This window comes from Aotus nancymaae, unplaced genomic scaffold (genome assembly GCF_030222135.1).
Source record: "Aotus nancymaae isolate 86718 unplaced genomic scaffold, 86718_ANA_hifiasm-v0.15.2.pri h1tg000062l, whole genome shotgun sequence".
Classification (NCBI taxonomy): Eukaryota; Metazoa; Chordata; class Mammalia; order Primates; family Aotidae; genus Aotus; species Aotus nancymaae.
In genome coordinates, this window is record NW_026988476.1 from 43,216,333 (window position 1) to 43,240,231 (window position 23,899).

General features: G+C 36.9%; 1 protein-coding gene across 1 annotated transcript in view; it reads left to right on the plus strand.

Annotated features, from left to right (window-relative positions):
- Positions 1 to 23,899, plus strand: part of UNC13C (unc-13 homolog C) — a 617,099-nt gene that overhangs the window by 9,585 nt on the left and 583,615 nt on the right. The gene's annotated exons all lie outside the window — the stretch shown is intronic.

A 23,899-nucleotide genomic window follows, 5' to 3' on the forward strand; every position in this document is an offset into this window, starting at 1 on the left:
ACTACTTCTTGCTAGAGATAAGCCCCAAAAGGCCCAAAGGTATAATTCAGCCAGGAGGCAAGACAAGAACCCAAAGAATACATGTATTTGTAAATTTGTTCAGAGGGGAGAAAGATAATATATATGAGGAGATTAGTTCTAACTATAGCCAAAGTGTTTAAGTGTATTCTGGTGTGAGAGATGGAACTAAGAGAAAGGGAAAGAAACCAATAGGTGTGCTATTCTGTCAGACTCAGTTGTAGGCATTTTAAGTTCATACCCTTCACCACAGCTTTGAGAAGGTACTGTCAGCCTCATCTTACAAATGCGATGATTGAGTCTCAGAGGAGCAAAACAAAGAAGACCTAACATAGCGAGTTAGGGGTGTTGGCTGACTTCTATTGTGCCTTGCCCAGGATCCAAAATCTGATGCTCTTTCCCTGACATCCTATTGCCAGTGCAGGCAAGTTTTGTCATGAGAGGTTATGGCTCATGTTTTTAAGCATTGACCTCTAGAGTCAGCCAATTTTGTGTTAGCAAATGTAGTTATATACTGATCCCTGTTAATAAAAAGTGAGTGATAATAGTTTGTGCTAAGAGATAGTATCATATTTTTAGGAAGTTTTGTAGGTCTGGAGAAGTGATGCTAGTAACTTGAAAAGATTTTATTAGGGGTGAATGAGTTAAGTGCCAATAAGATTAGTTTTTGAGAATTAAAAAATTTTATAGAAAGTAAGAAATTCAGAATGATATACAGAGACCCATGAACAGGAACAACAAAAATGTTGCAGGGTTCATAAACACAGTCATATTATGACTATTAAATGGCTCCCAAAGTATAAGACTGGAATACCTGCCCTTTCTAAAGTCATGGTGCAATTTTTGAGGGAAATAGTAACTGACAATGAAATATAGCAATTTCCAGGTTGTACTAGGAATGTTGTTGCAAAGCCTACATGCAGACCACCATATCTCAGAGATTCAAGAAGAGATGGTAAGTCAAAATCATTCATGTTATTTCTCCAGGCTCAAACAGAGAGACATATTTTATAAAAATTAGAAATCATTTTTGAGATTGCTACGTGGAATAAGATAAACTCTGAGCTCTGATGCAAGATAGCAAAAGCTGGCCTAATTAATTATGGTGAATTAGGTGAGAATGGGGTAGATGGAAGAGGTATAGCCAGGGGGCAGTTTAGGCTCTGGCATAAAACTCAGGAGCAAAGGAGGAGACGGAGTCCAGTGTAGCAGAGAAAACCTGCAAGCTGGAGAGTATGCCCCAGACCACAGATGATGGCTTCCAAAGCATTTAGGACTCTAACTCTGTGTATCACTTGGATATGCTCTCAACATCCCAGAATGAGAACTATTAAGAGAAATACAAATCCTAGGAGGGATCGAGGCACTAGAGAGGTTATCAAGAGAATTACCTGGTTACCTAAACTAAGGCCCAAGGTGAGAAATGAGTATCTGGAACAGGTTAAAGCCTTATTGTTCATATGGTATCCAAGGACTGAGCTCAATTTGCAAGCAGAATTTTGATGCTGAGTCCAAGGGAGATGGACTCAAATAGAACTGTCTCTTGCACTAAAGGTATTAGCTTAGGTTGCCTCCATAGTCTGTAAAACTGGACAGAGCTAAATACATTGATTGACTTCTACATCATGGCTCATTTCAGCCTATTGTATGCTTCTGATAAAAAAAATATGCTATAGAATCTTGTCAACTACTTCACTCATCAAACTTGATTTAGTTACTCTCAGCTACCTCCAAATATTAAAGAAACTATCCAAAGATATATGTGATTAATAATTGGCAGATTCATAGAACTGTGAAATAAGAAGAAATGATCCATAGGCAATGCCAAAAGGTCACAAGATACATTGAGCAATGTCACTTTATTTAGAATAAATGTATCTCTCCCCCATCCCTCCAACCATCATCACTGCCTTTAACATGTCCTTCATTTTCTCCCTAACTCAACCATGATGCCTTTAAAAAGGGATGATTTTATTTTGGAGTATGAAATTTGTCATGTGTGCATTTGTACACATATTTTCATTAGTTTTCTTAGGAACCCTAGAAGGTATGTAGCTTAATAATGGGTAACATTTATTGATTCCTTTCTTATGTGTCAGACACTATTCTAAATACTTTACACTGTATTAAATCACATCCTCACAATAACCCTATGAAATGGGTATTATTTTTGACCCCATTTTATTGAGGCAAAACAGAAATACTGTAACTTACCTAAGAGGAAGGGGAAGAAAAGCAAGAAGTAGCGAATCCAGTATTTGCATTTTGGCGTTTCTCTTCCAGATTCTGTTTGCTCCAGCATTACCCCATGCAGCCTAATTTAGGATTTCAGAAATTAAGTGTCAGTGTTCAACTGCATAAGATGGAGAAACTGAGGTGGTAAATGTTGATTTACCCAACAGCACCAATCTGTCAGTAGAACGCAATTACAAGCTATTTTCCCAAATCATAAGCCAGCACTCAAACGATCAGGCCATTTTGCCATTTTACATGGTATTATTACAGGCAACATGATTATCCAGGTGTCATTTCTGTATAACTTGTGATAAAAGAAATGTTGATTGCATATAATAGTGGCAACATGCAATGACAGCTTGAATATAATCTTCTTATTTCCCAGAGATGTAGGTTAAGCTTTTCCTACTTTTAATGCCTTTTCTGATGCTGGCAGTGTCTTGTGGAAAGCCCATGATTTTAGATTTACGTTTCTGTTCTTTAGTGATTACAGTTAAGGCACACACACTCATGCTCCTATACACATAGATAAAATGATGATTTACTTAATGTTTAAAATAGCATTTTACTATCTGAGAGAAATTAATAGGAAATTCTCAAGTTGATCAACATCCACTTTGCATTTTCTAGAAACATATTGAATATATATTGAATATATATATTCATATATATTGAATCTTCATAAAACAGTAATGGAGTAGACTATAGCCAAAGTCTCCAATCTCTATTCCCTAAAGATAATTAGCAGTAGTTCATGTAGGCTGTAAATGTAGCATATGATGAGATCAGGTGACAGGCCCAGGATTTCTGAAACCTCCTCTGGTATTCTTTGCACAATAACATGCTTTTTCTACTTGTGCACGTTTATGCTTCTTTCTTCTAGAAGTTAGAACACCTGGCCTATAATACAAACTTTGGGACTGTGTCAAGGGTATTTCTCTGCTAACTGCTAAAGTTAGTGGTTCTCAGGTTGCATTAAAAATATCTGGAATCTTTTTTTAATAAATTGAACAAATTTTTTCTTTTGATGAATAACACAAATATGCAAATATTAAAAGGTATAAATGTAGCTCAATGAATTATCACAAAGTGAGCAACCATGGAACCACCACCCAAGTAAAAAAAAAATAGTATATTATTATTGCTCTACAATCCCTCCTACATCCCTTTCTTATTTATTTATTTATTATTGTACCTTAGGTTCTGGGGTACATGTGCAGATCATGCAGGATTGTTGCATAGGTACATACATGGCAAAGTGGTTTGCTGCCTTCATCTCCCCATCACCTATATCTGGCATTTCTCCCCTCGTTATCCCTCCCCACCCTCCCCAACCCCTGCTGTCCCTCCCCTAGGCACCCCCCAATTGACCACAGTGTGTGATTTGTTAAAGACATAGATTTCTTCATCCAGTCTCCACTTGCTTTTGCTGTAGAGTGACCCATGGATCACATTAAGAAATGCTTAATAGTTGATAATTAATAGCTCATCCTAAGTCTTCTTTTCACTCTTTTTTGAGGGATTTGATTTGTTCCACTGGCTACAGTTATCATTCGTATCCTGATGATCCCAAATCAGTGTCTTGAGGCTGTCTTCTTCTAAACCTAGACTATTATATATATTTATTCATTCAGTCATTAATTCATGCACTGGTTCATTCATTCTTCAATAAGTATTTACTTTCCTGCCTGGGCATCTGGAATATAGTAGTGAGAAGTCATATTTGGTCTTTGTCATCACTAAGTGGGTGAGAGGAATTTAATTTTAATAATGACACAAATATCTTGTTTCAAACTTTGATAACGGCTGTAGAAGTAAATATAAAATGTTAAGAGAGCATATTACAGTTTAGAGGTTAGAGAAGGTTTCCCTAAGGAAATGGTATTTGATCTGAGATTTGAAGAATGAATACACTGAGCTAGGCTAAAAGAGAGGAAAAGATCCTCTCGGGCAGAGGAAATATCGTTAGCCATGTTCTATAGGCAGGAAATGGTATGATATATTTGAGGATTGAAAAAAAAATAGACAAAGGGTCAGAGGCCACCTTTTCTATGTCTTTCGAATCTTTTCGAGATTGTATTTTTACTCCTAGATACTATGGAGAGCCATGGAAGAGGAGTGAGATAATGAGTTGTGGGAGTTACATCAAACAAGATATCTTGCCGAACTCTCCTCTTTTAGTTTTTTCTTTTTTTGATTTTTGACACGGAGTCTCGCTCTGTCACCTTGTTGCCTAGGCTGGAGTGCAGTGGCACAATCTCGGCTCACTGCAACCTCTGCCCCCTGGATTCAAGTGGTCCTCCTGCCTTAGCCTCCTGAGTAGCTGGGATTGCAGGCATGAACCACCATGCCTGGCTAATTTTTGTATTTTTTAGTACAGACAGGGTTTTACCATGTTGGCCAGACTGGACTTGAACTGCTGACCTCAAATAATCTGCCTGCCTCTGCCTCACCAAGTGCTGGGATTACAGACGTGAGCCACTGCGCCCGGCTTCTTCCCGGGTTTTCTATCTCAATAAATGGCTCCACCATCCCTTTGTTTGTTCAAGGCAGGGTTGTCCTCCATGGCAGTTTCTTTGCCACACTGTAGTGAACATTTTTACATTTTTTTTTTTTTTTGTCACACTGTAGTGAACATTTTTACATTTGTTTTTTTTTTGTTTTTTGTTTTTTTTTTGGCTGTTCAGTGTCTGAATTCCTTTCTTATGGTGTCTTCTAGTAGGAGAGCCTTTAGATGGAAGTAGTGCTCTGTGTGCTGCCAGAAAGCTGATGGGGCTGGAAGCACCTTCTCCCCACCCCTGGCAGCCATGCTTTGAGCACACGTCAAACTTGGCTAATTGGTAATGCCTCCCCAGGACTTTGAATTGGAGGAAGTGATAGGAGATAGGGATAACTGACATTGTACATTAGCGCTGCACATAGACTAATGAATCCAGTTTAGTAGTTGCAGCTGCCCATGGTTAGGTACCAGTAGTGGTGAACTCACTGTAGTGAGTGTTGGCTGGGGTCTATGTCACCTTGACCCTATATCCCAAGCTAAGTTTTTCAGACTTTCAGTTGATTTTATAATGTACACAATGAACTCTTTTCTCATTTATTAGCAAAAGTGAATTTTCCTATATGGGGTATACACTCATCACCTCAAATTCAGTCATTGAATAAGCCCTGGCAATCTTGTCTTCTAATTGTCTCTGTCTTCATTGAAATTCTCATTCTCTCAGTCTCCATTGCCTCTTTCCTAGTTCTGGCAACTACCATATCTATTGCTAGAGACAGACAGATGGACAAAATGGACCAGTGTTGTAGCCTCATAACTGGTCCCTGTCTCTATGCCTTGCCCCACCCCCACCCTGCCACCAATCCGTCACATCTCAGCATCCAGCGATTCATATAAATCCACAAAACTAAAAATGTCTTTGTTTAGCTTTTAGAGTAGGGTCAAGCCAACAGCGAGCCCATAGCACTGAAAATTCCTGCTTTTGTGCTGCCTCCCTCATCTCCTTGGAGGCAGGTGGTATGCCTGGTACCCTTGATGTTTTTCTCAGTGCCCGCCAGTGGTCAATGATGAGTCAGCCAAGCATAGTGGTTAAGACCCTGGCCTCCAGAGTCAGCCTACAAGTTTAATGAGCATGGCAAGTTGTTTAACCTCACTGTGGCTCCATTTCCTCACTTAAAATATGGTGATAAAATAAACACATAAAAGTAGGGTAAATTTTCAGCCAAACCAGTAACTAATCAGTAGGGAGTCAACTTACCTAAAAAGCACAGCCTTCTTTTGATTTTAAAGTATTCATGAGAAATATTAATCAGAAGCCAAATGCTACAATTACCTTCCTATTCATTTCTTAACTAAACCATCCAGAAAGCATTTTGGGAATTGATTGTGATTATTTTTGGGTTTGAATTCTTGAAAGGCTCTGGGCACAGGCAGCTTGGTGAAACGGGACTCGGTATTAATAGCTTCAATTATTGATGTTTTCATGAAACACAAAACAATGTGCATCTGCCTGCATTCTCTGGCTTTTTAACAGTGTTGCCTTGGGGCAATTTCAACATAGGGAACTAAATAAGTCAATCAACATTTATTGAGTCCTGGTAGTGTGATGAACTCAAGATTAGGGCTGCAGGGAGAAAGTGCATGACACAAAGACGTGGTTTTCTTCCTTGATACCATTATGGTCTGGTTCAAGTCAATTCACAATTATTTCTGGAGCTGACTATTGTAGAGGCATTGTAGCTGATACTCATATGTTATCATTAAATTGTTTATTAAAAATATTTATTAGCACCTATTGAATGTATACTGTAAGGGACATCATGGTTATAAGTAGAAGAGAAGAAACAGAAAAATAATTAAATAACTGAATAATTAAATTAAATCACAATTTAATTTAATTAAAATGCTAATTATTACCTATTATTAATAAGCTTAGAAAGTAAAACAATGTCATAAAATGGAACTTATGCAGCCAAACTGACAGAGGTGAGCACTTTGCGTGCGTTTTCCCACTTAACCCTCCACACAGCTTCAGAAGGTGCTGCCAGTGTCCCTGGGATTCCGTGTGGCTCTACTCAGCCTTGCTCTGTTTTCAGCTGTAGCTCTGGTGGACCAGAGCATATGGTCATGCTCAGCTTCATCTTTCACTCAAGTGAACACCTTCATCTTTTCAGATTTCTGCCTCAGTCTTCTCTGATACGGAGCGATTCTGTTCAGCAACCCTCAACCAGTAGAGGACAGCAGATCAAGGATAAATGCCACAGCTTTCCACCCTTTGGGAGGGCAATTCAGGGCAGCACACTGAACCCAAGTCTGGAGGTCTTAGCTGAGTCAAGCCCCTATTGTCTGCAGAAGCAGCAGTAGCAGCAGGAGCCTCAGTCATTTATCCTTATATAGGTTTTTTCTCCATCTCTACCTCATTCTCCCTGCCCCTCCTTCCTGCTTCCAGGGACCACCTTCCACGTTACCCACCCTCTTTTCCTTGTCACAGCCTCTACTTTTGGCAAGGCCCAAATTCAGACCTGAGGTTATGACTATTAATATCCTCATTTTGCTGCTGAGGTGACAGAGCCATAGTCCATGAAGCTGAATGTTACTTACTTACTTAGCACACCTTAAGCAGAGCCAGTATTCAAATACCTTCTTCCCCTGCTGTTAGTTGTTATACAACAAACTGTGAACAATATAAAGGTAATTGTGAAAAAGTTCTAACTAATTGCAGTCCAGGTGTGAGAGGACTTAGAGATAATCTTAGACAGTATGGTTAATCGGGTTAGAAATTATTGTCAGTGGTAGTAATAAGCAAAAACTTTTGTATAAATGTTGAAAAGTGGCACAGCAAAATTATGTAGAAGTAAATGTGGCTTCCATCATCTTCTTCCTTTGTTTTGCTATAACAAAATATCTGAGACAGGGTAATTTATAAAAAGTAGAAATTTATTTTTTCATGTTTCCAGAGGTTGGGAAGTTTAAGTCCCAGTTCAGTTTTCCAATGAGGACTGCTCTCTGCTTCTCAGATGGTGCCTTGAATCCTGCATCTTCCAAAAAGAAAAAAAACACTGTGTCCTCAGGTAGCAGAAGGAAGAAGTGCAAAAAGGGATGAAGCCCTTTTATAAGGGCGCCAGATCCCATTCATGAGGGCAGAGTCCTCATGATTTGATTACTACCTTCTAATACTGTTGCATTGGGAATTAATTTTCAACATGAATTTGAGAGGATGGAAACTTTCAAACCATAGTACACCACTTCTAGCCACCCATGCCAGTCTCCTAGACCTGTGATGGCGTGTCTTCCAATTATCAAGTATCTAGTAGCTGGTTGGTCTCTGCTTCATCATCCCTTGTGCTTTCCTTCATTGCTTTGTAGAATGACTAATATTTATTGTAATTGATTTTCAGTTGATAAGTTGCATCTCCTGGAGATGTTTGCATTTTATGTCTTTTCTGTAATCAAATGAAATTATTCCTGCTGATAAAGATATTTAGGCATTGGAAATTCAGTAGGGTACCGTTTTTGATAGCAAAGCATGTCTAGATACCGTGAAATAACATAATTTTAGCAACTGAATACACATCAGGCTGGGCTTGAAGGAATTATCTTTGGACAATTTGATGTTTCTACATTTTGACAGGACATTATTACTGATAGAGGGACATGGAAAGAACCAGAACATTGGTTGTACCAAATATTTGGGAAGGGACACAAGTGTATACATTAGCCTGTGTGCATGTGCATGCATGCATAATGACCTACCTATGCAGGTTACTGAGCAAATGACTTCCATTGATGCCTTTTACAGATACTATAGAAATAAGTGTCAAAGATTAATACAATAAAACTTTGATCTGGCTGCATAAAATTAAATATAATTTTAGTCAAGTATGTTATCTGCTTAACATGGTCATGTTATTATCAAAACAAATTATACAAAATAAATTATCACGTATCATTCATGAACTTTGTCATACGTTTTGCTTATTACAACGTTGAATTTTTCCACAGTGCTTGATCTTTATAGTCTGTTGCTGATAAATCATTTTTCTTACCACGATGTAAATAGCTACTGGAAGTATTAAATAGAAGGATTTTCTTGTCTTATGGCAAAGGCATGAATCTGCACGTCTAAAAGACTGAGGATGATTATAGAAGGAGGATATATATGTACTTTGCATTTCAATGTCAGATAATTTCTTTATCCTGAGAAGTATTATTCAGTTACAAATGTGCTCGTTTCTTACTGTAATTTTATTCTATTGGTAGCTTTGCTTTCTCTGGCATTGTTCATTTTTGTTATGAATGATATAGAAAGAAAAGCAGTTTGTATGGAAGGAAGTCATTTTCATGTCAAGGTACATCAAATCAGGTTGACACGAAAACACTCCTTTGATTACAGGGCCAGATAAACCTGAGAGATGATTGGACAGGCCTAGAAGCCCAGTTTTCAAATAAACTTTCCTACCTTCTTGGGTGGCTTCATTGCATTGATGAGTGATTGTTCAGGTTTGAAATGCAGGTAACTTGTAGAGAATTATTTATTTTATCATAATCTATTTAGCATAAGGTATCCAATTTTTGAAAAATTCTCTTTTAAGATACAACAGTAGACAATAAGGGAAGATACGTATATATAACCTGACATTTCGTAGACTTACAGGTTTTTTAGGCTGGAAGGGACCTTCTAAATCATTTAGGCTAAGTCTGTCACTCAGAAAATAATGGTAAGAGCCTAAAGGTTAAATATTTTGTCCAAGATCATACAAGTTATTGTGCTAGAGAATTTTCTAGAAACTGGTTCTTCTCATGTGGTCCCCTGTAGAAGCGGTAACAGGATACTGCTATGAAAATAGATGTTCCTTTAAATGAATTAATGGCATTCACAGCAATCTGGATGGGATTGGAGGCTATTACTCTAAGTGAAGTAACTCAGGAATGGAAAACCAAACATCATATGTTCTCACTCATGAGTGGGAGCTAAGCTATGAGGATGCAAAGGCATAAGAATAATACAGTGGACTCTAGGGACTCAGGGGGAAAGTGGGGGAAAGGGGTTACAGATAAAAGATTATAAATTGAGTTCAGTATATACTGCTTGGGTGATGTGTGCACCAAAATCTCAAAAATCACCACTAAAAAACTGACTCATGTAACCAAATACCACCTGTTCCCCCAAAACCTATGGAACTAAAAAAAAAAGGTAAAAAAAATTCCTTTAATAATGGCAGAGATGTAGTTAATAATGAAACTTACTGCCTCAGAACCTACCTCCTAGTTTATAGAAAAAAGATACAAATAAAAAAATGCGTAATGTACTTCTGTTTACCAATATTAGAATACAAATCTGAAAATGCAAAACATACAGGGTTAAAACGTTTTGGAAGAGGTTAGAGAACCACTATTACTTTGGATATACTTTAATTCCTAATTTTCTTTATTCAGTGACAAGAAAATATCCTTTGGATTATTTTGTGACTTTATCTTATTGTCATGGGATTTTTGAACTAGAATCTGTCTTGAAGATCATTGAGAACAGTTTTTCTCAAGCCTGAATGCATGCCAGCATCACCTGGGTGAAATTTTATATACAAAGGTTCTGTGAGTCAGACATCCAAGGCTTCCGATTCATTGGACCTGAAGAAGGACCTGAGAATATGGACTGTGAATAGAATCCCCTAAAGTTTTGGAGACTAGTCAGGTTGGAGAACCCTCAATCCAACTCAGTCCTCTTGTTCTGCAGATAAGAAAAGCCAAAACTCAGAGATATTATGTACCTGGGTAATTTTTAAATTTTAGGACAGCACATGATGTGATGAGAGAGGGATCTGGCACGCCTGATGAAATTGATCCAAGCACAAACCACAGGAAGGCTCTCACACTAACTTCTTGAGCATAGGAGGTCTGTATGTCCTTTCACTCTTTATTTCTGTGGGCTAGAAGAATTATCCAAATGCAGTGAGCTCTCTCATATAATCCTCCGCTATATACAGTGGCGTTTCATCACAGGGTCATTGAATTTAGTCCAGGCAAAGTGAAAGAGAAAAGGAGATAGAGAGAATAATTTAGTGCTAGTGATTTCTCTGGCCAATCCATTCAGTGGGCTTTCGTCCCAGAATGGACTTCCCTGACTTGCTCTCTGCCCCAGGAAGCTGACCCCTGTGTTTTGGATCACCCAGCCTTCTTTGCCAGTAGGCTTGTGGTCAAGTTCGCAGATCAGCTAGCAGAAGGGAAAGGTCAGAGTATCTTTTCTCACTCCCTGCTTTGGTGTCTCAGCTCTAGCTGTAAGTGCATGTCTGCCATTTACTCCCGGAAGCCACCGAAGCAGCTTGTGTTGGGTGCTGAGCACATGATTTCTTCCTTTTGTCTTAGGTGCTGGCATGACAATAATTATCTTGTGTATTTTGTCTCTCTCTCTCTCTCTCTCTGAGGCCTTACCATCTCTTTTTGTTCCCTTACCTTAGCTACACCTCTGTAATTTGTCCCTTTGTTAAGAAAACTTATTTGAACCATCGGTATTAATCCTGGTTTTCTTCAGGCACCTAGATTAACACAAGATGGGAAATATAATTGTTTCTCTCAGTAATTCTAAATTTTTCAGTTTTCTTAAAAAGCCACTATTTCCTTGAACTGAAAATGATTAACATTTAAGCATACAATGATGGGAAATTTTACTTAGTATATTTACTTGATTTGTATGGTACATTGCTGTACATTTAATCATTTTGCATACGTATTACTGTACAGATTTGTGGATACAAAACTATACACAATGTTGTGCTTTGTGAGCTGTTAAAGACGTTTTCAAAGATAATTTGGACTACATGATCTTTACTCCTTAGAAACTGACTTCAGAACCTCCTCAGTGTTTGCAATTAAGTTGTTTCACTGTATCTATCACAAAAGATTTTAAACCTGGGAGGGGGACTAAAAAGTAAGAAAACCAGCATAGAAGGAACCCAGTTTTTCTAATCCTTTTAATCTACAGTTTGCTGTGGCCTAGGAGTCTGAAACCCTTCTTCCAATGACCACTTCAGAATGCCCCCTAGAAGAGTGTAAACTAGTACACCCACTTCCAAGAATGATTTGGCAATATTTAGCAATTTTAAATTAGCATTCCCTTCTTCCATGTTTTTTTCTTTTATGAATGATTCTTCACATATACATTTATAGGGATAGTCTTTGCAGCATTGTCTTATGAAACTGTATATAACCTACACCTGCCTAAAGGAGGCTTGTTAAAAAATGTATAATGTACCCAGAAAATGTGTTAGTACACTGTCAGTATAAAGAACAAGGCATATCTAGATGCTTGTGATATATTAAGTCAAACAGAAATCCAAAGTGCAGAATAGCATGTTATATGATTATATATACATTACTGTATCTATTTCCCTTTATATCTTCCTATGTTTTTTTTTTTTTGTTCTGTCTAAAAATCATAGGCATGCATGATTTGTACAACAAAAACAAACCACAATGTTCCGGTGATGGTGATGAGAATTTGGAAGCACCCAGGAAACGGTTAGTTATATGACTCACTTCATAGGAGCTCATTTTCTCCAACTGAGAGAACCTTTGTATGGGAAGTTCCCTCTAACTTCACTGGCATTCTTCTAATCACTTTAAACTTAGAGCTCATTCTTGGATGCATGCACTGTTGTCACTGTGCAGGTAACTGGATTTCTGATTCAATTTACAGAGAGATGCCTGTGTCCCAGCACCATCACTCAGAAAAAAATGTGGAAGCTAATTTGCACAGGCATGGGAAACTTTCCATCACCCAAGATGGCAGCAGCACAAATGAGAATAGATGAGCACCCAGTGCTAGAGAGTCTAGGGCAAAATTCCAAAAGCTGAGCTACTTATAGAAAGGTTTCACAAGGTGGGGAGGGGTTGCACCACCGAAAGGATAATTTGGATTCTTAAGTGCAGCCACTGGATGCCAGAAAGATAGAGAAGATAAAGATATGGTCATAAATTTGTGTCTTGAAAAGCAGATCTGGTAGTAATACTTCAGGGATTTTGTAGTCTTCCCATCTAGGAATTGAGGTTGTAAAGAATTATTGTCATTCTAGGTGACTGCAAGCCAACTTAAGAGGTTTCGTTAAAGAGAATGACCCCTTTCCTTTCCGGGGACACTAACTTGTCCCTGTCAGCCTTCAGTCTTGTATTCATTCTCAAGGAAACTTAGAATTCCAGGATGTGAGAAATTAACCACAAGTTTTTACTGATAAAAACTTCAAAGTTTCCCTAGCATCCTAATATGCCAAGGCTGACGATGCATCTATAATGGTCTCATTCAGTGGTTCTCAATTTGAGGTGCAACTGGCACGAATGGGCAAAAGCCAAGGATGCTGTTGATCATTCTGTAGTGCCTAGGGCAGCCCCCACAACAAAGAATTATCCAGCACAGGTGGGGAAATCCTGATCTTGTCCAAATCCTTCAATTTACGGAGAAGAAGCTGAGGCCCAGAAATGTTAAGCCTTTCCTAAACGCATTAGGGGCTGCATCTCTCTCTTAACACATTCAAAATCCTTCTGTCTCTGTTCTTTAGGTACTTCTTTTGGGGACACATTTCAATGTGCCAGTAACATAAATTCACTTAGCTTTTGTTTCCACATATATGAAAAGAGGGGAGGGATGAAGCCCAGGTAAGTTTCTGCTTTGGCCTGAGCCTGTCTAGGAAAATGCAGCCATTCTTCTCTGTGTTACCTCTCCTTAGCAGCACTAGATGCTGTTAAATCTGTTTCTCTCCTTTCTTCTCATCCGCCTTAATCTCTCATTCCTGTAATGGAGTTGGGGCAGTTGGCTAAATTGTAGCAGAATTTGAGGTGTTCAAAGACCAAAACAGAATAGATAACTTCCAAAGTTCTTTTGCTTCTGAATTTCTATGACTTCATGAACATGGAAAACTTTCAGTGACTCAGTTGAGAGGATTCTGGGAAAGGAGGGGGAGTCATTAAACTAATGGACCTTCAGCCCTTACTTAAGTCACCAGAAGCAGGCTATTCCTCTGCCTGCATGAGGGCAGGAATGCCAAGAAAATAGCCTGCTGTGTATAATAAATGTAATTTATTTTATAGTATTTGGGCTACCAAAAGACCTAGCATTAACGGGAGACCTGTCCTGAGTATTTCTGTATGCTTTCCAGTTAAAAGTGTTCCTGAACCTTAAATGTGTCTTGAAAGAGCAATAGCTACCTTGAGTTCAGCATCACTGCTTCCAGCTGTTTTGAGTACTAACTACCCTTTTTAGTGTCTACATCATTTTGCAGGTTTCCTGTTCCATAGTAGTTGCTCTTTTAGGCACTCTAGTGATGTGGTTTAAAGCAGGTGCTTCATAGTCAGAAAGATACAGTTTTTTTCACCCTGAGCATCTCCACAATGTGCCATAGGCAAATAGTTTATCTATTCTCTAGCATCCCCAGCTGTAAAATTGGGGTAAGAATATTTTTCTCATTGGATTATCATGCAAGAATAAAAAAAATGTCCAAAAGACTTAGCACAACGCTTGTCATTGGGTAAGTGATTAAAATGCCAATAATTATTTCAGTGTTTTAGAGGAAAAAGCAAGTTTGAATTCCTTTGTACATAAAAATGAATTTATATGTTATAATTATACTTGTATCTACTTACATTTGATATATGGTAGGAGATACTTCTGATGTTAGAGATTTGTTTGGTCTGGTTTTGGACGTGGTGTTCACTTATTAGAAAGGTTGTCTGATTTATATAAGATAGTGCCATAAAGTCTTCTGTAAGTGTTCTATCACCATTTACTTTATATTTAGGGACAAAATGGTTAGGTTTGCCATTTATGAAAGTGCTGTTATGGAGTACATTCATTTGGGCAGTTTTCTTTGTGTCTCGTTAATGTTTTTTTCTAAATAAAACTAATATTCGTATAGTGTGTAAAAGTTAGCATATATAAGAAAATCTGTATTCCTTTACCAAAAAATGAGAAGTGTAAATGCAAGGGAGGTTTTTTGCTGTCTTTGAGGGCTGCTTCTGAGCATGTACGTTTTATTTACATATATCATTTTTAAATTAATATTTGATTTATTACAGTTACATTAGATTCTCTTATGCTTTTATGTTATACTTGTATATGCGTGTGTGTGTGTGTGTGTGTGTGTGTATTTTTTTCTTTCCCGAGACAGAGTCTCACTCTGTCGCACGAGCTGGAGTGCAGTGTTGTGATCTCAGCTCATTGCAACCTCGTGCATTAGCCTCCTGAGTAGCTGGGGTAGCTGGGATTACTGGCACATGCCATTACCCCTGGCTAATTTTTGTATTTTTAGTAGAGATGGAATTTCACCATGTTGGCCTGGCTGGTCTTGAACTCCTGACATCACAGTGGTCTGCCCACCTTGGCCCTTCAAAGTGCTGGGATTACAGGTGTGAGCCACCACTACCGGCTCCATTTGTATATCTTATCCTATTTTAAATATAGGAAATGTTAACTACCACTTGTTAAAATCAAGGAGGCTTTGAATTAATGTCATGTCCTATTTACACATGAGGTTAGTAAAACAATATTTAACTTTTTAAACCACATTTTACTAAATAGTCATACTAAATATGAATTCATACTTGCTTTTTCCTCTAAAACAGTGAAATAACTATTGGCATTTTAATCACTCAATGACAGTATACTAAATATTTATAAATATTTAGTTTTCTTCATAAGAACTTTTTTGGAGAAACAATTTCCCAAGTGATTAAGTAATTCTTTAAAATAAATTAAACTTGTAAAGTCAATATCAATTTATCTTAAACATCTCAACACTGTTTAAGAAACTTAACAATTTTCTTTGAATAACTAAGATCACAATTTCAGAATCAGTTGTTTCAATTTAGAAATCCAAGACTTTTATGTTAGTTTAATAAATCAAATTATCTTAAGTATTTTTAACATTTTAACTAATATATATAGGTTATTTCCATTTTTGCCTAAATCGTTTTCAAGAACTTAACACAATTATATTGTAATTGTGGGTTTGATTTAGCCTCTCTGTGATAAATTCCAATCATTCCTGTTTAAAGAATGGTTGTATTATCTTGGGCCAGTAAAGGCTACAAATCAATGGAATATTTCTGGTCTAGAGGCAGTTGATTCTCCACATGTCACTTACTTACAAGTTGACCTGCTTTTTATAATTGCTATAGCAACAGGGACCTTTTGCCCTTTAGAAGACATTGCCCTGTCCTGCATTCAGGTTATTATATAACATTTCTTACCACTTTCATCGAGGTTGGTTGTAATTTTCTTCACTGTTTTGTTGGGCTTTGCACATTTTTGATTCTCTTAGTACATTTTAATGTTTTCTCATCTGGTTCAAAACACATTTTCTTTCCATTTCGTCAGATGTTTCACATGCTTATGCAATACTTTTGAAACCTCATTTAATTTTATTTCCCAGATTTGAGTTGTCAACATATTCTGGATTCTTTTCAGATTGTTCCTGACTGGCAGGGCAACAATGAAACAGAATGACGTGCCATTCGTGTTGCATATCCCTTGGTCTTTGGCTCCACAGATAACACTAAAGTCAAGCTAATGACAGTAAGGAAAGATAAAAAACTAGAATCCCTCCACACAGATATTTCCACCATTGACCTTAAGCATATTCACTTCTAATTTTCTAAGACTGGGGTGTTCCCAGGCTAATTCTTGGACTGTTTTTTTAAAATGATTTTTCTTTCCTACGTACACTTGCATTCTAAATGATCTCATTCAGTCCCATAACTTTGAATGCCACTTGCGTGCTGAAGATGACCACATATATATTTCTTAGTGTGAACTTCCCTCCTAGACTCTAGCCTATTAGGATGTAATTGTTTCCTTGACTGCTTCACTTGGGTATCTAGAATCTGATGACTTCTTACATGCCCCCACCCATTTTCTTCCCCTTCCAGACCCCCATCCTTTGCCTTCATAATCTCTGCAGTGGATACAATGGCCTTCCTGCTGCTTCTCTTAACCCCCACCAGTAGCCAGAGTGAGGCTGTTAATGTCAGTATGTCATAATGTCATCCTCTGTTCAAAACTCTACAACGCGTCTCCCCTACTCCACCGCATTTTACCCAGAACAAGCCAAATCCCTTACCGTGGTCTTTACGCTCTTTCCCTATTACCTCTCCCAGCTCCTTTATTTTTCTTACTGCTGAAACCCTCAGTCACTCTGTTCTAGTCTCCTAGATTCACTGTGTTCTTCTAGCTCACTGAGCACATTCCTTTGGGTAGGGTTTCCCCAGAAGCAGACAGGCTCTAGGACAGGGTAAACGCAACTAGTTTATTTCAAAGGCGATGCCAAATTAACACTGTGGGAGAGAGACTAGGAGTCAGGGATAGAAAGGAAGCCAACACAAGATATGCTTAGGCTGTAGGCAGGTGGGTCCAATCCCACTGAAGAACTCTGGCCTTGCTAGTTAAGGTGTGGTCTGTGAACCAGCATCATTACATCACCTGGGGGTTTGTTAAAGTGAGATTCAGGCCCCACCCCAGAACTACTTAATCAGAATCTGCATTTTAACAAGGGCTTCAGGTAATTCTTTACCCTAATTAAGGTTTGAGAAACTCACTCTAGGGGATGGTGTGGAACAAGTCTCTGTGTTATCCTACCCAAGCTGGGGGTATTTTTCAATAACTCCCTAGCTGTCATTGGTTGAGTTTTGCTTCCAGGGCTGTTAACTTCCAGCTTGCCCCAAGTAATGGCTTAGCATGCTCTTTGGCCTGAAAATAAAGGCCTGCTGGAAGTGAGTCGCAGGTGTTTGCAATAAACTGTTTTCAGGTGTGTAGAGGTGAGCACCTAGAATATGTGTGTGGTACTAATAGTGTCTGTGATCGAGCCTTTGCTGTAGCTGTTCTCTCGGCCCGAAATGTTCTTCCCTCAGGTATTCACTTGGCTAATCCTCTATCTCCTCAATCTTTACTCAAATCATACTGTCTCAGTGAGATTTATCTCTCTTTAATTTTTCAACCTGCATGCAGCAACCCAGCATTTCCAGTTCCCCTCACTCTGCTCTGTTCTCTTTGTAACTGCACTTGGCCTTTGAATTCACTGTATTATTTATCCACTTAATATACTCATTGTTTACCTGCTTCCATGGAAAGTTAGCTACACCACAGCAGCAGACTTTGTTTTGTTTACTGATGGATAGCGTAATGTTTGTTAAATGGGTAAATATTTCGATTTCTTAAGGTATAAGATGGCAGTATATAAAAAACTTCGTATCCTGCATTTTGCTTAGCATTATATCACAAATATTTCCCATATCATAAAATACTTAAATATCATTTTTAATTGGTAGCCAAATATTTCATTGTCTCTACAAATTATAATTTAAACATTCTCATAACACTTGGCATATCGTTTCCTGTATTCTTTTTGTGATTACAAATAAGGCTTCTCTGTATATAAATTTGTTTCATTTTACATATTATTTCTTTAGAATAGATGCCTATAAATCAAAATATTAAGACAAAGGCAAAAAATAACTGTCAAGAATCAGATACATAAGAAATTGTCTTTTGGAAATTTTGTTCCACTATCATCTAACCAGCAATTAGTAGACATGCCTGGAAAATCATACTCTTTCCATCAACTCGAAGCAGCATAGCATAGTAGTTAAGAGCATGATTCTGGAGATAATTGTCTTGGATTTAATACCAGCTCTCTGATTTATGAGTTGTGTGACATTGACCAGGTTACTTATCTGTTCCTCACTTTGTTCATTTGTCAAATGGGAATAGTGAAAATAATATCGCTCACCTCATAGGGTTGTCGTGAGGATGAAGTTACTTAGTATAGACAAAGATGAATACCTGATACATAATAAATGCTACATAACTGTTAGCTAATACTATGTTGAGACATTTTAAAATTGATAAAGTGAATAAATAGTTCTTTGTTTCTACTTCATTTGCATTTTGAAGTTGGGGGTATAGTGCTGTCAGTGGTGAAGAAGGTGAGTTGGTAAGATTTGTGTAATGTTTCAAAACCTGATCTTGTATGTCTCAACTTAGCATGATGGTGCTAGGTCTTGGCATTTCAGGTTGAGCATTCCTAAGCTGAATATTTGAAATATGAAATATTTTGAGCACCGACATGATGCTGAGATTTTTTAAATTGGCATACTTAACTGGTATATAATGCAAATATTCCAAAATCTGAAAACATTTGAAGTGGAAAACACTTCTTTTCCCCAGATAAAGGCTACTCAATCTCTATAAAATACCACAATACTTTAGAGTCAGGTGTTGGATCCCTAGATCAAATAATTGTCAGAAAAATTATTTTTGAAACATTTTATTTTTGACATAAAGCATGAAATGAAAATACATAAGGATTTATCATTGTTAAGTTTTGAGCTTATCATTGAAAATACAAGTCTGTAGGGGTAACTTCAACAGTGACTTTTCAACCCCAACACAACTGCAGGTTTAGGCAAATGGGTAAATATACTGGTATTGCTAGGAAACAAAGCTGTGCCTATGAAAGAGGAAAGATAGAAATATAAAATAGAAAATGGGGGAAGTCAATCTTATATTGTAGTGGAGGACAAATGATAAATGGTAATCACATGTCACCTGGTTATTTGTTGTTTATTAATTTAGTGGCTTAGAAATCACTTACTGAGAATCTACTGTGCACAACATTGAGCATCCAGGTTACAGAAGTATGACAAAATGCTCCTCTATAAGGGGAGGCTTATAACATGTTGTTGCTGTAGAACAATAATGGCTTCATCCCAGGGCTCTACTAAAATAAGCATTTGATAAATTTATCTTATATGTGTATGGGTTTTGAAATTATATATATTTAAAACCGTGTATTTTTTTTTCGTAAAGTAGCTAAAATAATTCCGGACATGGAAAATTCTATTAATGCTTTTATGTGATAAAGGAGGCAGCCTTGCGCAAGTGAATTTCATGAGGAGATCACTATGCAACAGAGAATTTGGGCAACATTTACAATGCAATTTCTGGAGGTATTAAGCCAGCAGATACAGGAACATGCATCACTTTATTTATGCCTTGCTAATTAAATGTATGTGGACTCTGAATTTTGAAGCCCAGTCAAGGTTTCCCAGTTCTCTTTTAGCAGCAGTTTATTTTTACTCTGGGTCTGGTCAGGTGTGGAAACCACAGAAATGGAGGCTGTAGGATTCTGTCTTGTCTAAGCAAGTCTCTGCTTCTTTCTTCCTCTGGCTTCCCTCTTAGGTAGGAACAAAGATGTATGGGAGAGGAGTCTGTAAACATCAGCCATTTGGGGTAATCCATTTGGTAATCATCAAGAGAAATAGGTTTCTACGATTGCCACAATGTCTATGGAACCTTGGATTAATGTGTAGAGTTCCAGAACTTGGGGATGAATCTTGTCACTAGAGATACCCTATTTTGGGTGTGACTATTTCTCCCTCAGTGGGGTATTCTACTCTTTTCATTTATTCTGTGCGATCATACAATTTCATCTATATATTCTTGGTTCCTAGTTTGATAGATGACTCTATTGACAGATAGTATTATTAAAGACCATTTCCTTTTGGGCCTTATATCACCGACAACTTAGGCTTTAATTTCAGAGTATGTTTTTCTTATTACAACTTCATCAGAATAAATTTACATACTATAACATTCACCCTTGTAAAGTATAAATATATTTCAGTAGTTTTTAGCATAGTCAGAGATGTACAACCATCACCATAATTTAATTGGGAGCCTTTCATCACCTCAAAAAGAAACACCATATTTATTAGTAGTCACTCTCTTATCCCCCTGCCCCAGCCTCTGGCAGCCACTAATCTACTTTCTGTTCCTGTGGAGTTGCTTATTCAGTACATTTCATATAAATGGAATAATGAAAAATGTAGCCTTTTGCATCTGATTTCTTTTCCATGATATAATGTTTTCAAGGTTTGTTTCTGTTGTAGCATGTAACATAACTTCATTCCTTTTTATGCCCTAGTGGTATTTCATCGTATGGATAAACCACATTTGTTCATCCATTCATCAGCCTATATGCTGATTGGAAAAAGCTGTTTCCACTTTTTGGCTATTACTAATGCTTCTATGAACATTTGTGTACAGGTTTTAATAAGGACATACATTTGAAGTTTTCTTAGATGCACATCTAGAGGTAGAATTACTTGGTTCAATGGGACTCTTCTTTTAACTTTCTGAAAAATTTTACAACTGTTTTCCAAAGTGACTGCACAACCTGACAATCCCGCTGGCAATGTGGGGTGGGGGGAGTTCCACTTTCTCCACATTCTCCCCAACACTTGTCATTATCTGCCTTTTCTGTTTTAGTCATCCTGTTTGTGGTGATGTGGTATCTCATTGTGATATTTTTTAAAATAAATTTTATTGTGTATATTTGAGGTTTACAACATGATGTTACAATATACATATAGATAGTAAAATTGTTACTATAGTCAAGCAGATTAACATCTATCATCTCGTACAGTTTAAATTAAAAATTTAAGTAGTTTAAATTTGCATTTCTCTAATGACTAATGATCTTTTTCCATGTGCTTATTGGCTATTTGCATATATTCTGGAACAATATATATTCAAATTATTTGTCCAGTTTTTAGTTTGGTTATTTTTTCTTTTTATTGTTGAATTGTATGATACTTTTATATATTCTAGTTACAAGTCCCTTAGATATATGTGATTTAAAATATTTTCTTTCAATCTGTGAGTTATTTTTTCACTTTCTCGATTGCTTCCTTTGAAACACAAAAGTTTTAAATTTTGACAAAGAAAATTATTAATTTTTTCTTTTTTTGCTCATGTTTTTGGTATCATATCTAAGAAACCATTGCCAAATCCAAAGTCATGAACTATTTATATGTTTTATTTTAAGCGTTTTATTTAGTTTTCAGATCTGTTTTTAGTTGATTTTTGCATATGGCATAAGACAGAGTTTTACTTTCATTCTTTTGTATGTGGATATCCAGTTGTCTAGCACCATTTGTTGAAAAGATTGCTCTGTTCCCCACTGAATTGGTTTGACAACCTTGTTAAGAATTCAGGGCCGGGCGCAGTGGCTCACGCCTGTAATCCCAGCACTTTGGGAGGCTGAGGCGGGTGGATCACGAGGTCAGGAGATCGAGACCATCCTGGTCAACATGGTGAAACCCCGTCTCTACTAAAAATACAAAAAAATTAGCTGGGCATGGTGGCGCGTGCCTGTAATCCCAGCTACTCAGGAGGCTGAGGCAGGAAGAATTGCCCTGAACCCAGGAGGCGGAGGTTGCTGTGAGCCGAGATCACGCCATTGCACTCCAGCCTGGGTAACAAGAGCGAAACTCCGTCTCAAAAAAAAAAAAAAAGAATTCAGAATACTTTTAACCTACATATTTTTCTTAAAATATATTTGTTGGTGAGTTTATTTACAAAGAGTAAATTATTAGAGTAAATAATCTCTGGGGAAATACTTCCAGACTCCGAGGATATCCTGTTCTTCATCAATCTTCTACAAACTAGCTTTAGCGTCCATTGATAATTCTAGATTGAATTGATAACTATCATCAGTGTTGCAAAATGATGATTTTTTTCTAATTCTGTCAGTCTTTTTACATATATTGATTGGCATTCTTCTACAAAGAAGATTTTAGTGTCTCTTCTAATTCTCTTTTTAAAAACTATTGTAGTATGTGTATGGACTCCAGATTCATTTTGTATTTAATGTTCTCATCCATTTCTATCATATCTCACTTTGATATTCAGTTATCTCAAGTTTGCCATTTTTTATCCAACAATCTGTCTTGGAAATTCAGTAGTTTATGGAGATCTTTCTCATTGTCTTTATTGCTACATAGTACCCCTTTCTGTGGATGTAACAAAGTTTAATCCTGCCAATTTCTTATGAATAGGTGTCTAATAATTTACTACACTAATGTATAGCACTGTAAATGTATTTTTCTATTATGTGTGTCATCAGAGGAAATACCTAGGGATTTCTGGGTTAGTGTGCATATAGACTTATTAGGTTTAGCAATTACTTTCCATAGGGATTGTGTAATTATGGATTGCCATTAGTAATATATGAGTATGCTTGTTTTTCCAGAGTCTCACCAACAATGTATATTGTCAAACTTCTATATTTTTGCTATTCAACTGACATATTTCATAGTGATTTTAGTTTGCATTTTTTTATTGTGAATGAAATCAATATTTTCACATTTAAAGATTATTTTTATATTTATGTAAACCACCTGTTAATATAGTTTTGATCATTTTTCTAGTTGTTTCCTTCAAACTTTAAAAATATCTTTATATTGGCTATTAGCGTTTTTTGTAGTTGTTTTGGAACATAGGTACTTTATTTTTTCCTTTTTTATTGTGGTAAACATACATATAACATAAAACCCTTTTAACAATTTTTTAAATTTTTAAACTTTTCATTGAAATATAACAATATAGAAAACATATAAACAGTACAACTAATAAGTACACTGCTCAACAGATTTCATAAACTGAGTACCCTCTTGGTCCCAGGATCTGGGTCAAGAACAGAATATTACAACATTCCAGAAAAGAAAAGAAACATGTTAAAAAGAAAATATTTCTACTAAAAATCCTAGACGTAGTAATTCAAATGGGAGCAAGAGATGTAATTCCTTTATCCCTTTATACACATGGAACATATTTATGTATATCTCATATATATTCATATGCCCACCCTATAATGTATCATTTCCAAAAATGGAGATTTTCTAAGGGGTATTTATATTACTGTTAAGAAGATTATGTAGTAATAATTGGAGACACATGATTAAGACTAGTCAAACAGGCTTATCATCTAAGAAGATTTTCACAAATTCAGACTTCATGGCCTATTGCCTGACCATCTCAAGTTAGAAGAGGAATGAGGAGAATCCTTCTTGCTCATTTTAGATATGTTTTTAAAATTATGATAAAATATACATAACAAAATTTACCATTTTAACCATGTTTATGGGTACAGTTCAGTGGCATTAACATTCTGAATATTGAGCAACCATCATTATTATTCATTTTCAGAATTTGTTCATCCTAAGCAAAAACCATCTACCTGTTAATCAGTAGCACCTCTCCTTTCCTTCTCCCCCCACCCAGTCTCTGGTAAACATTGTTCTCCTTTCTGTCTCTTTGAGCTTGCC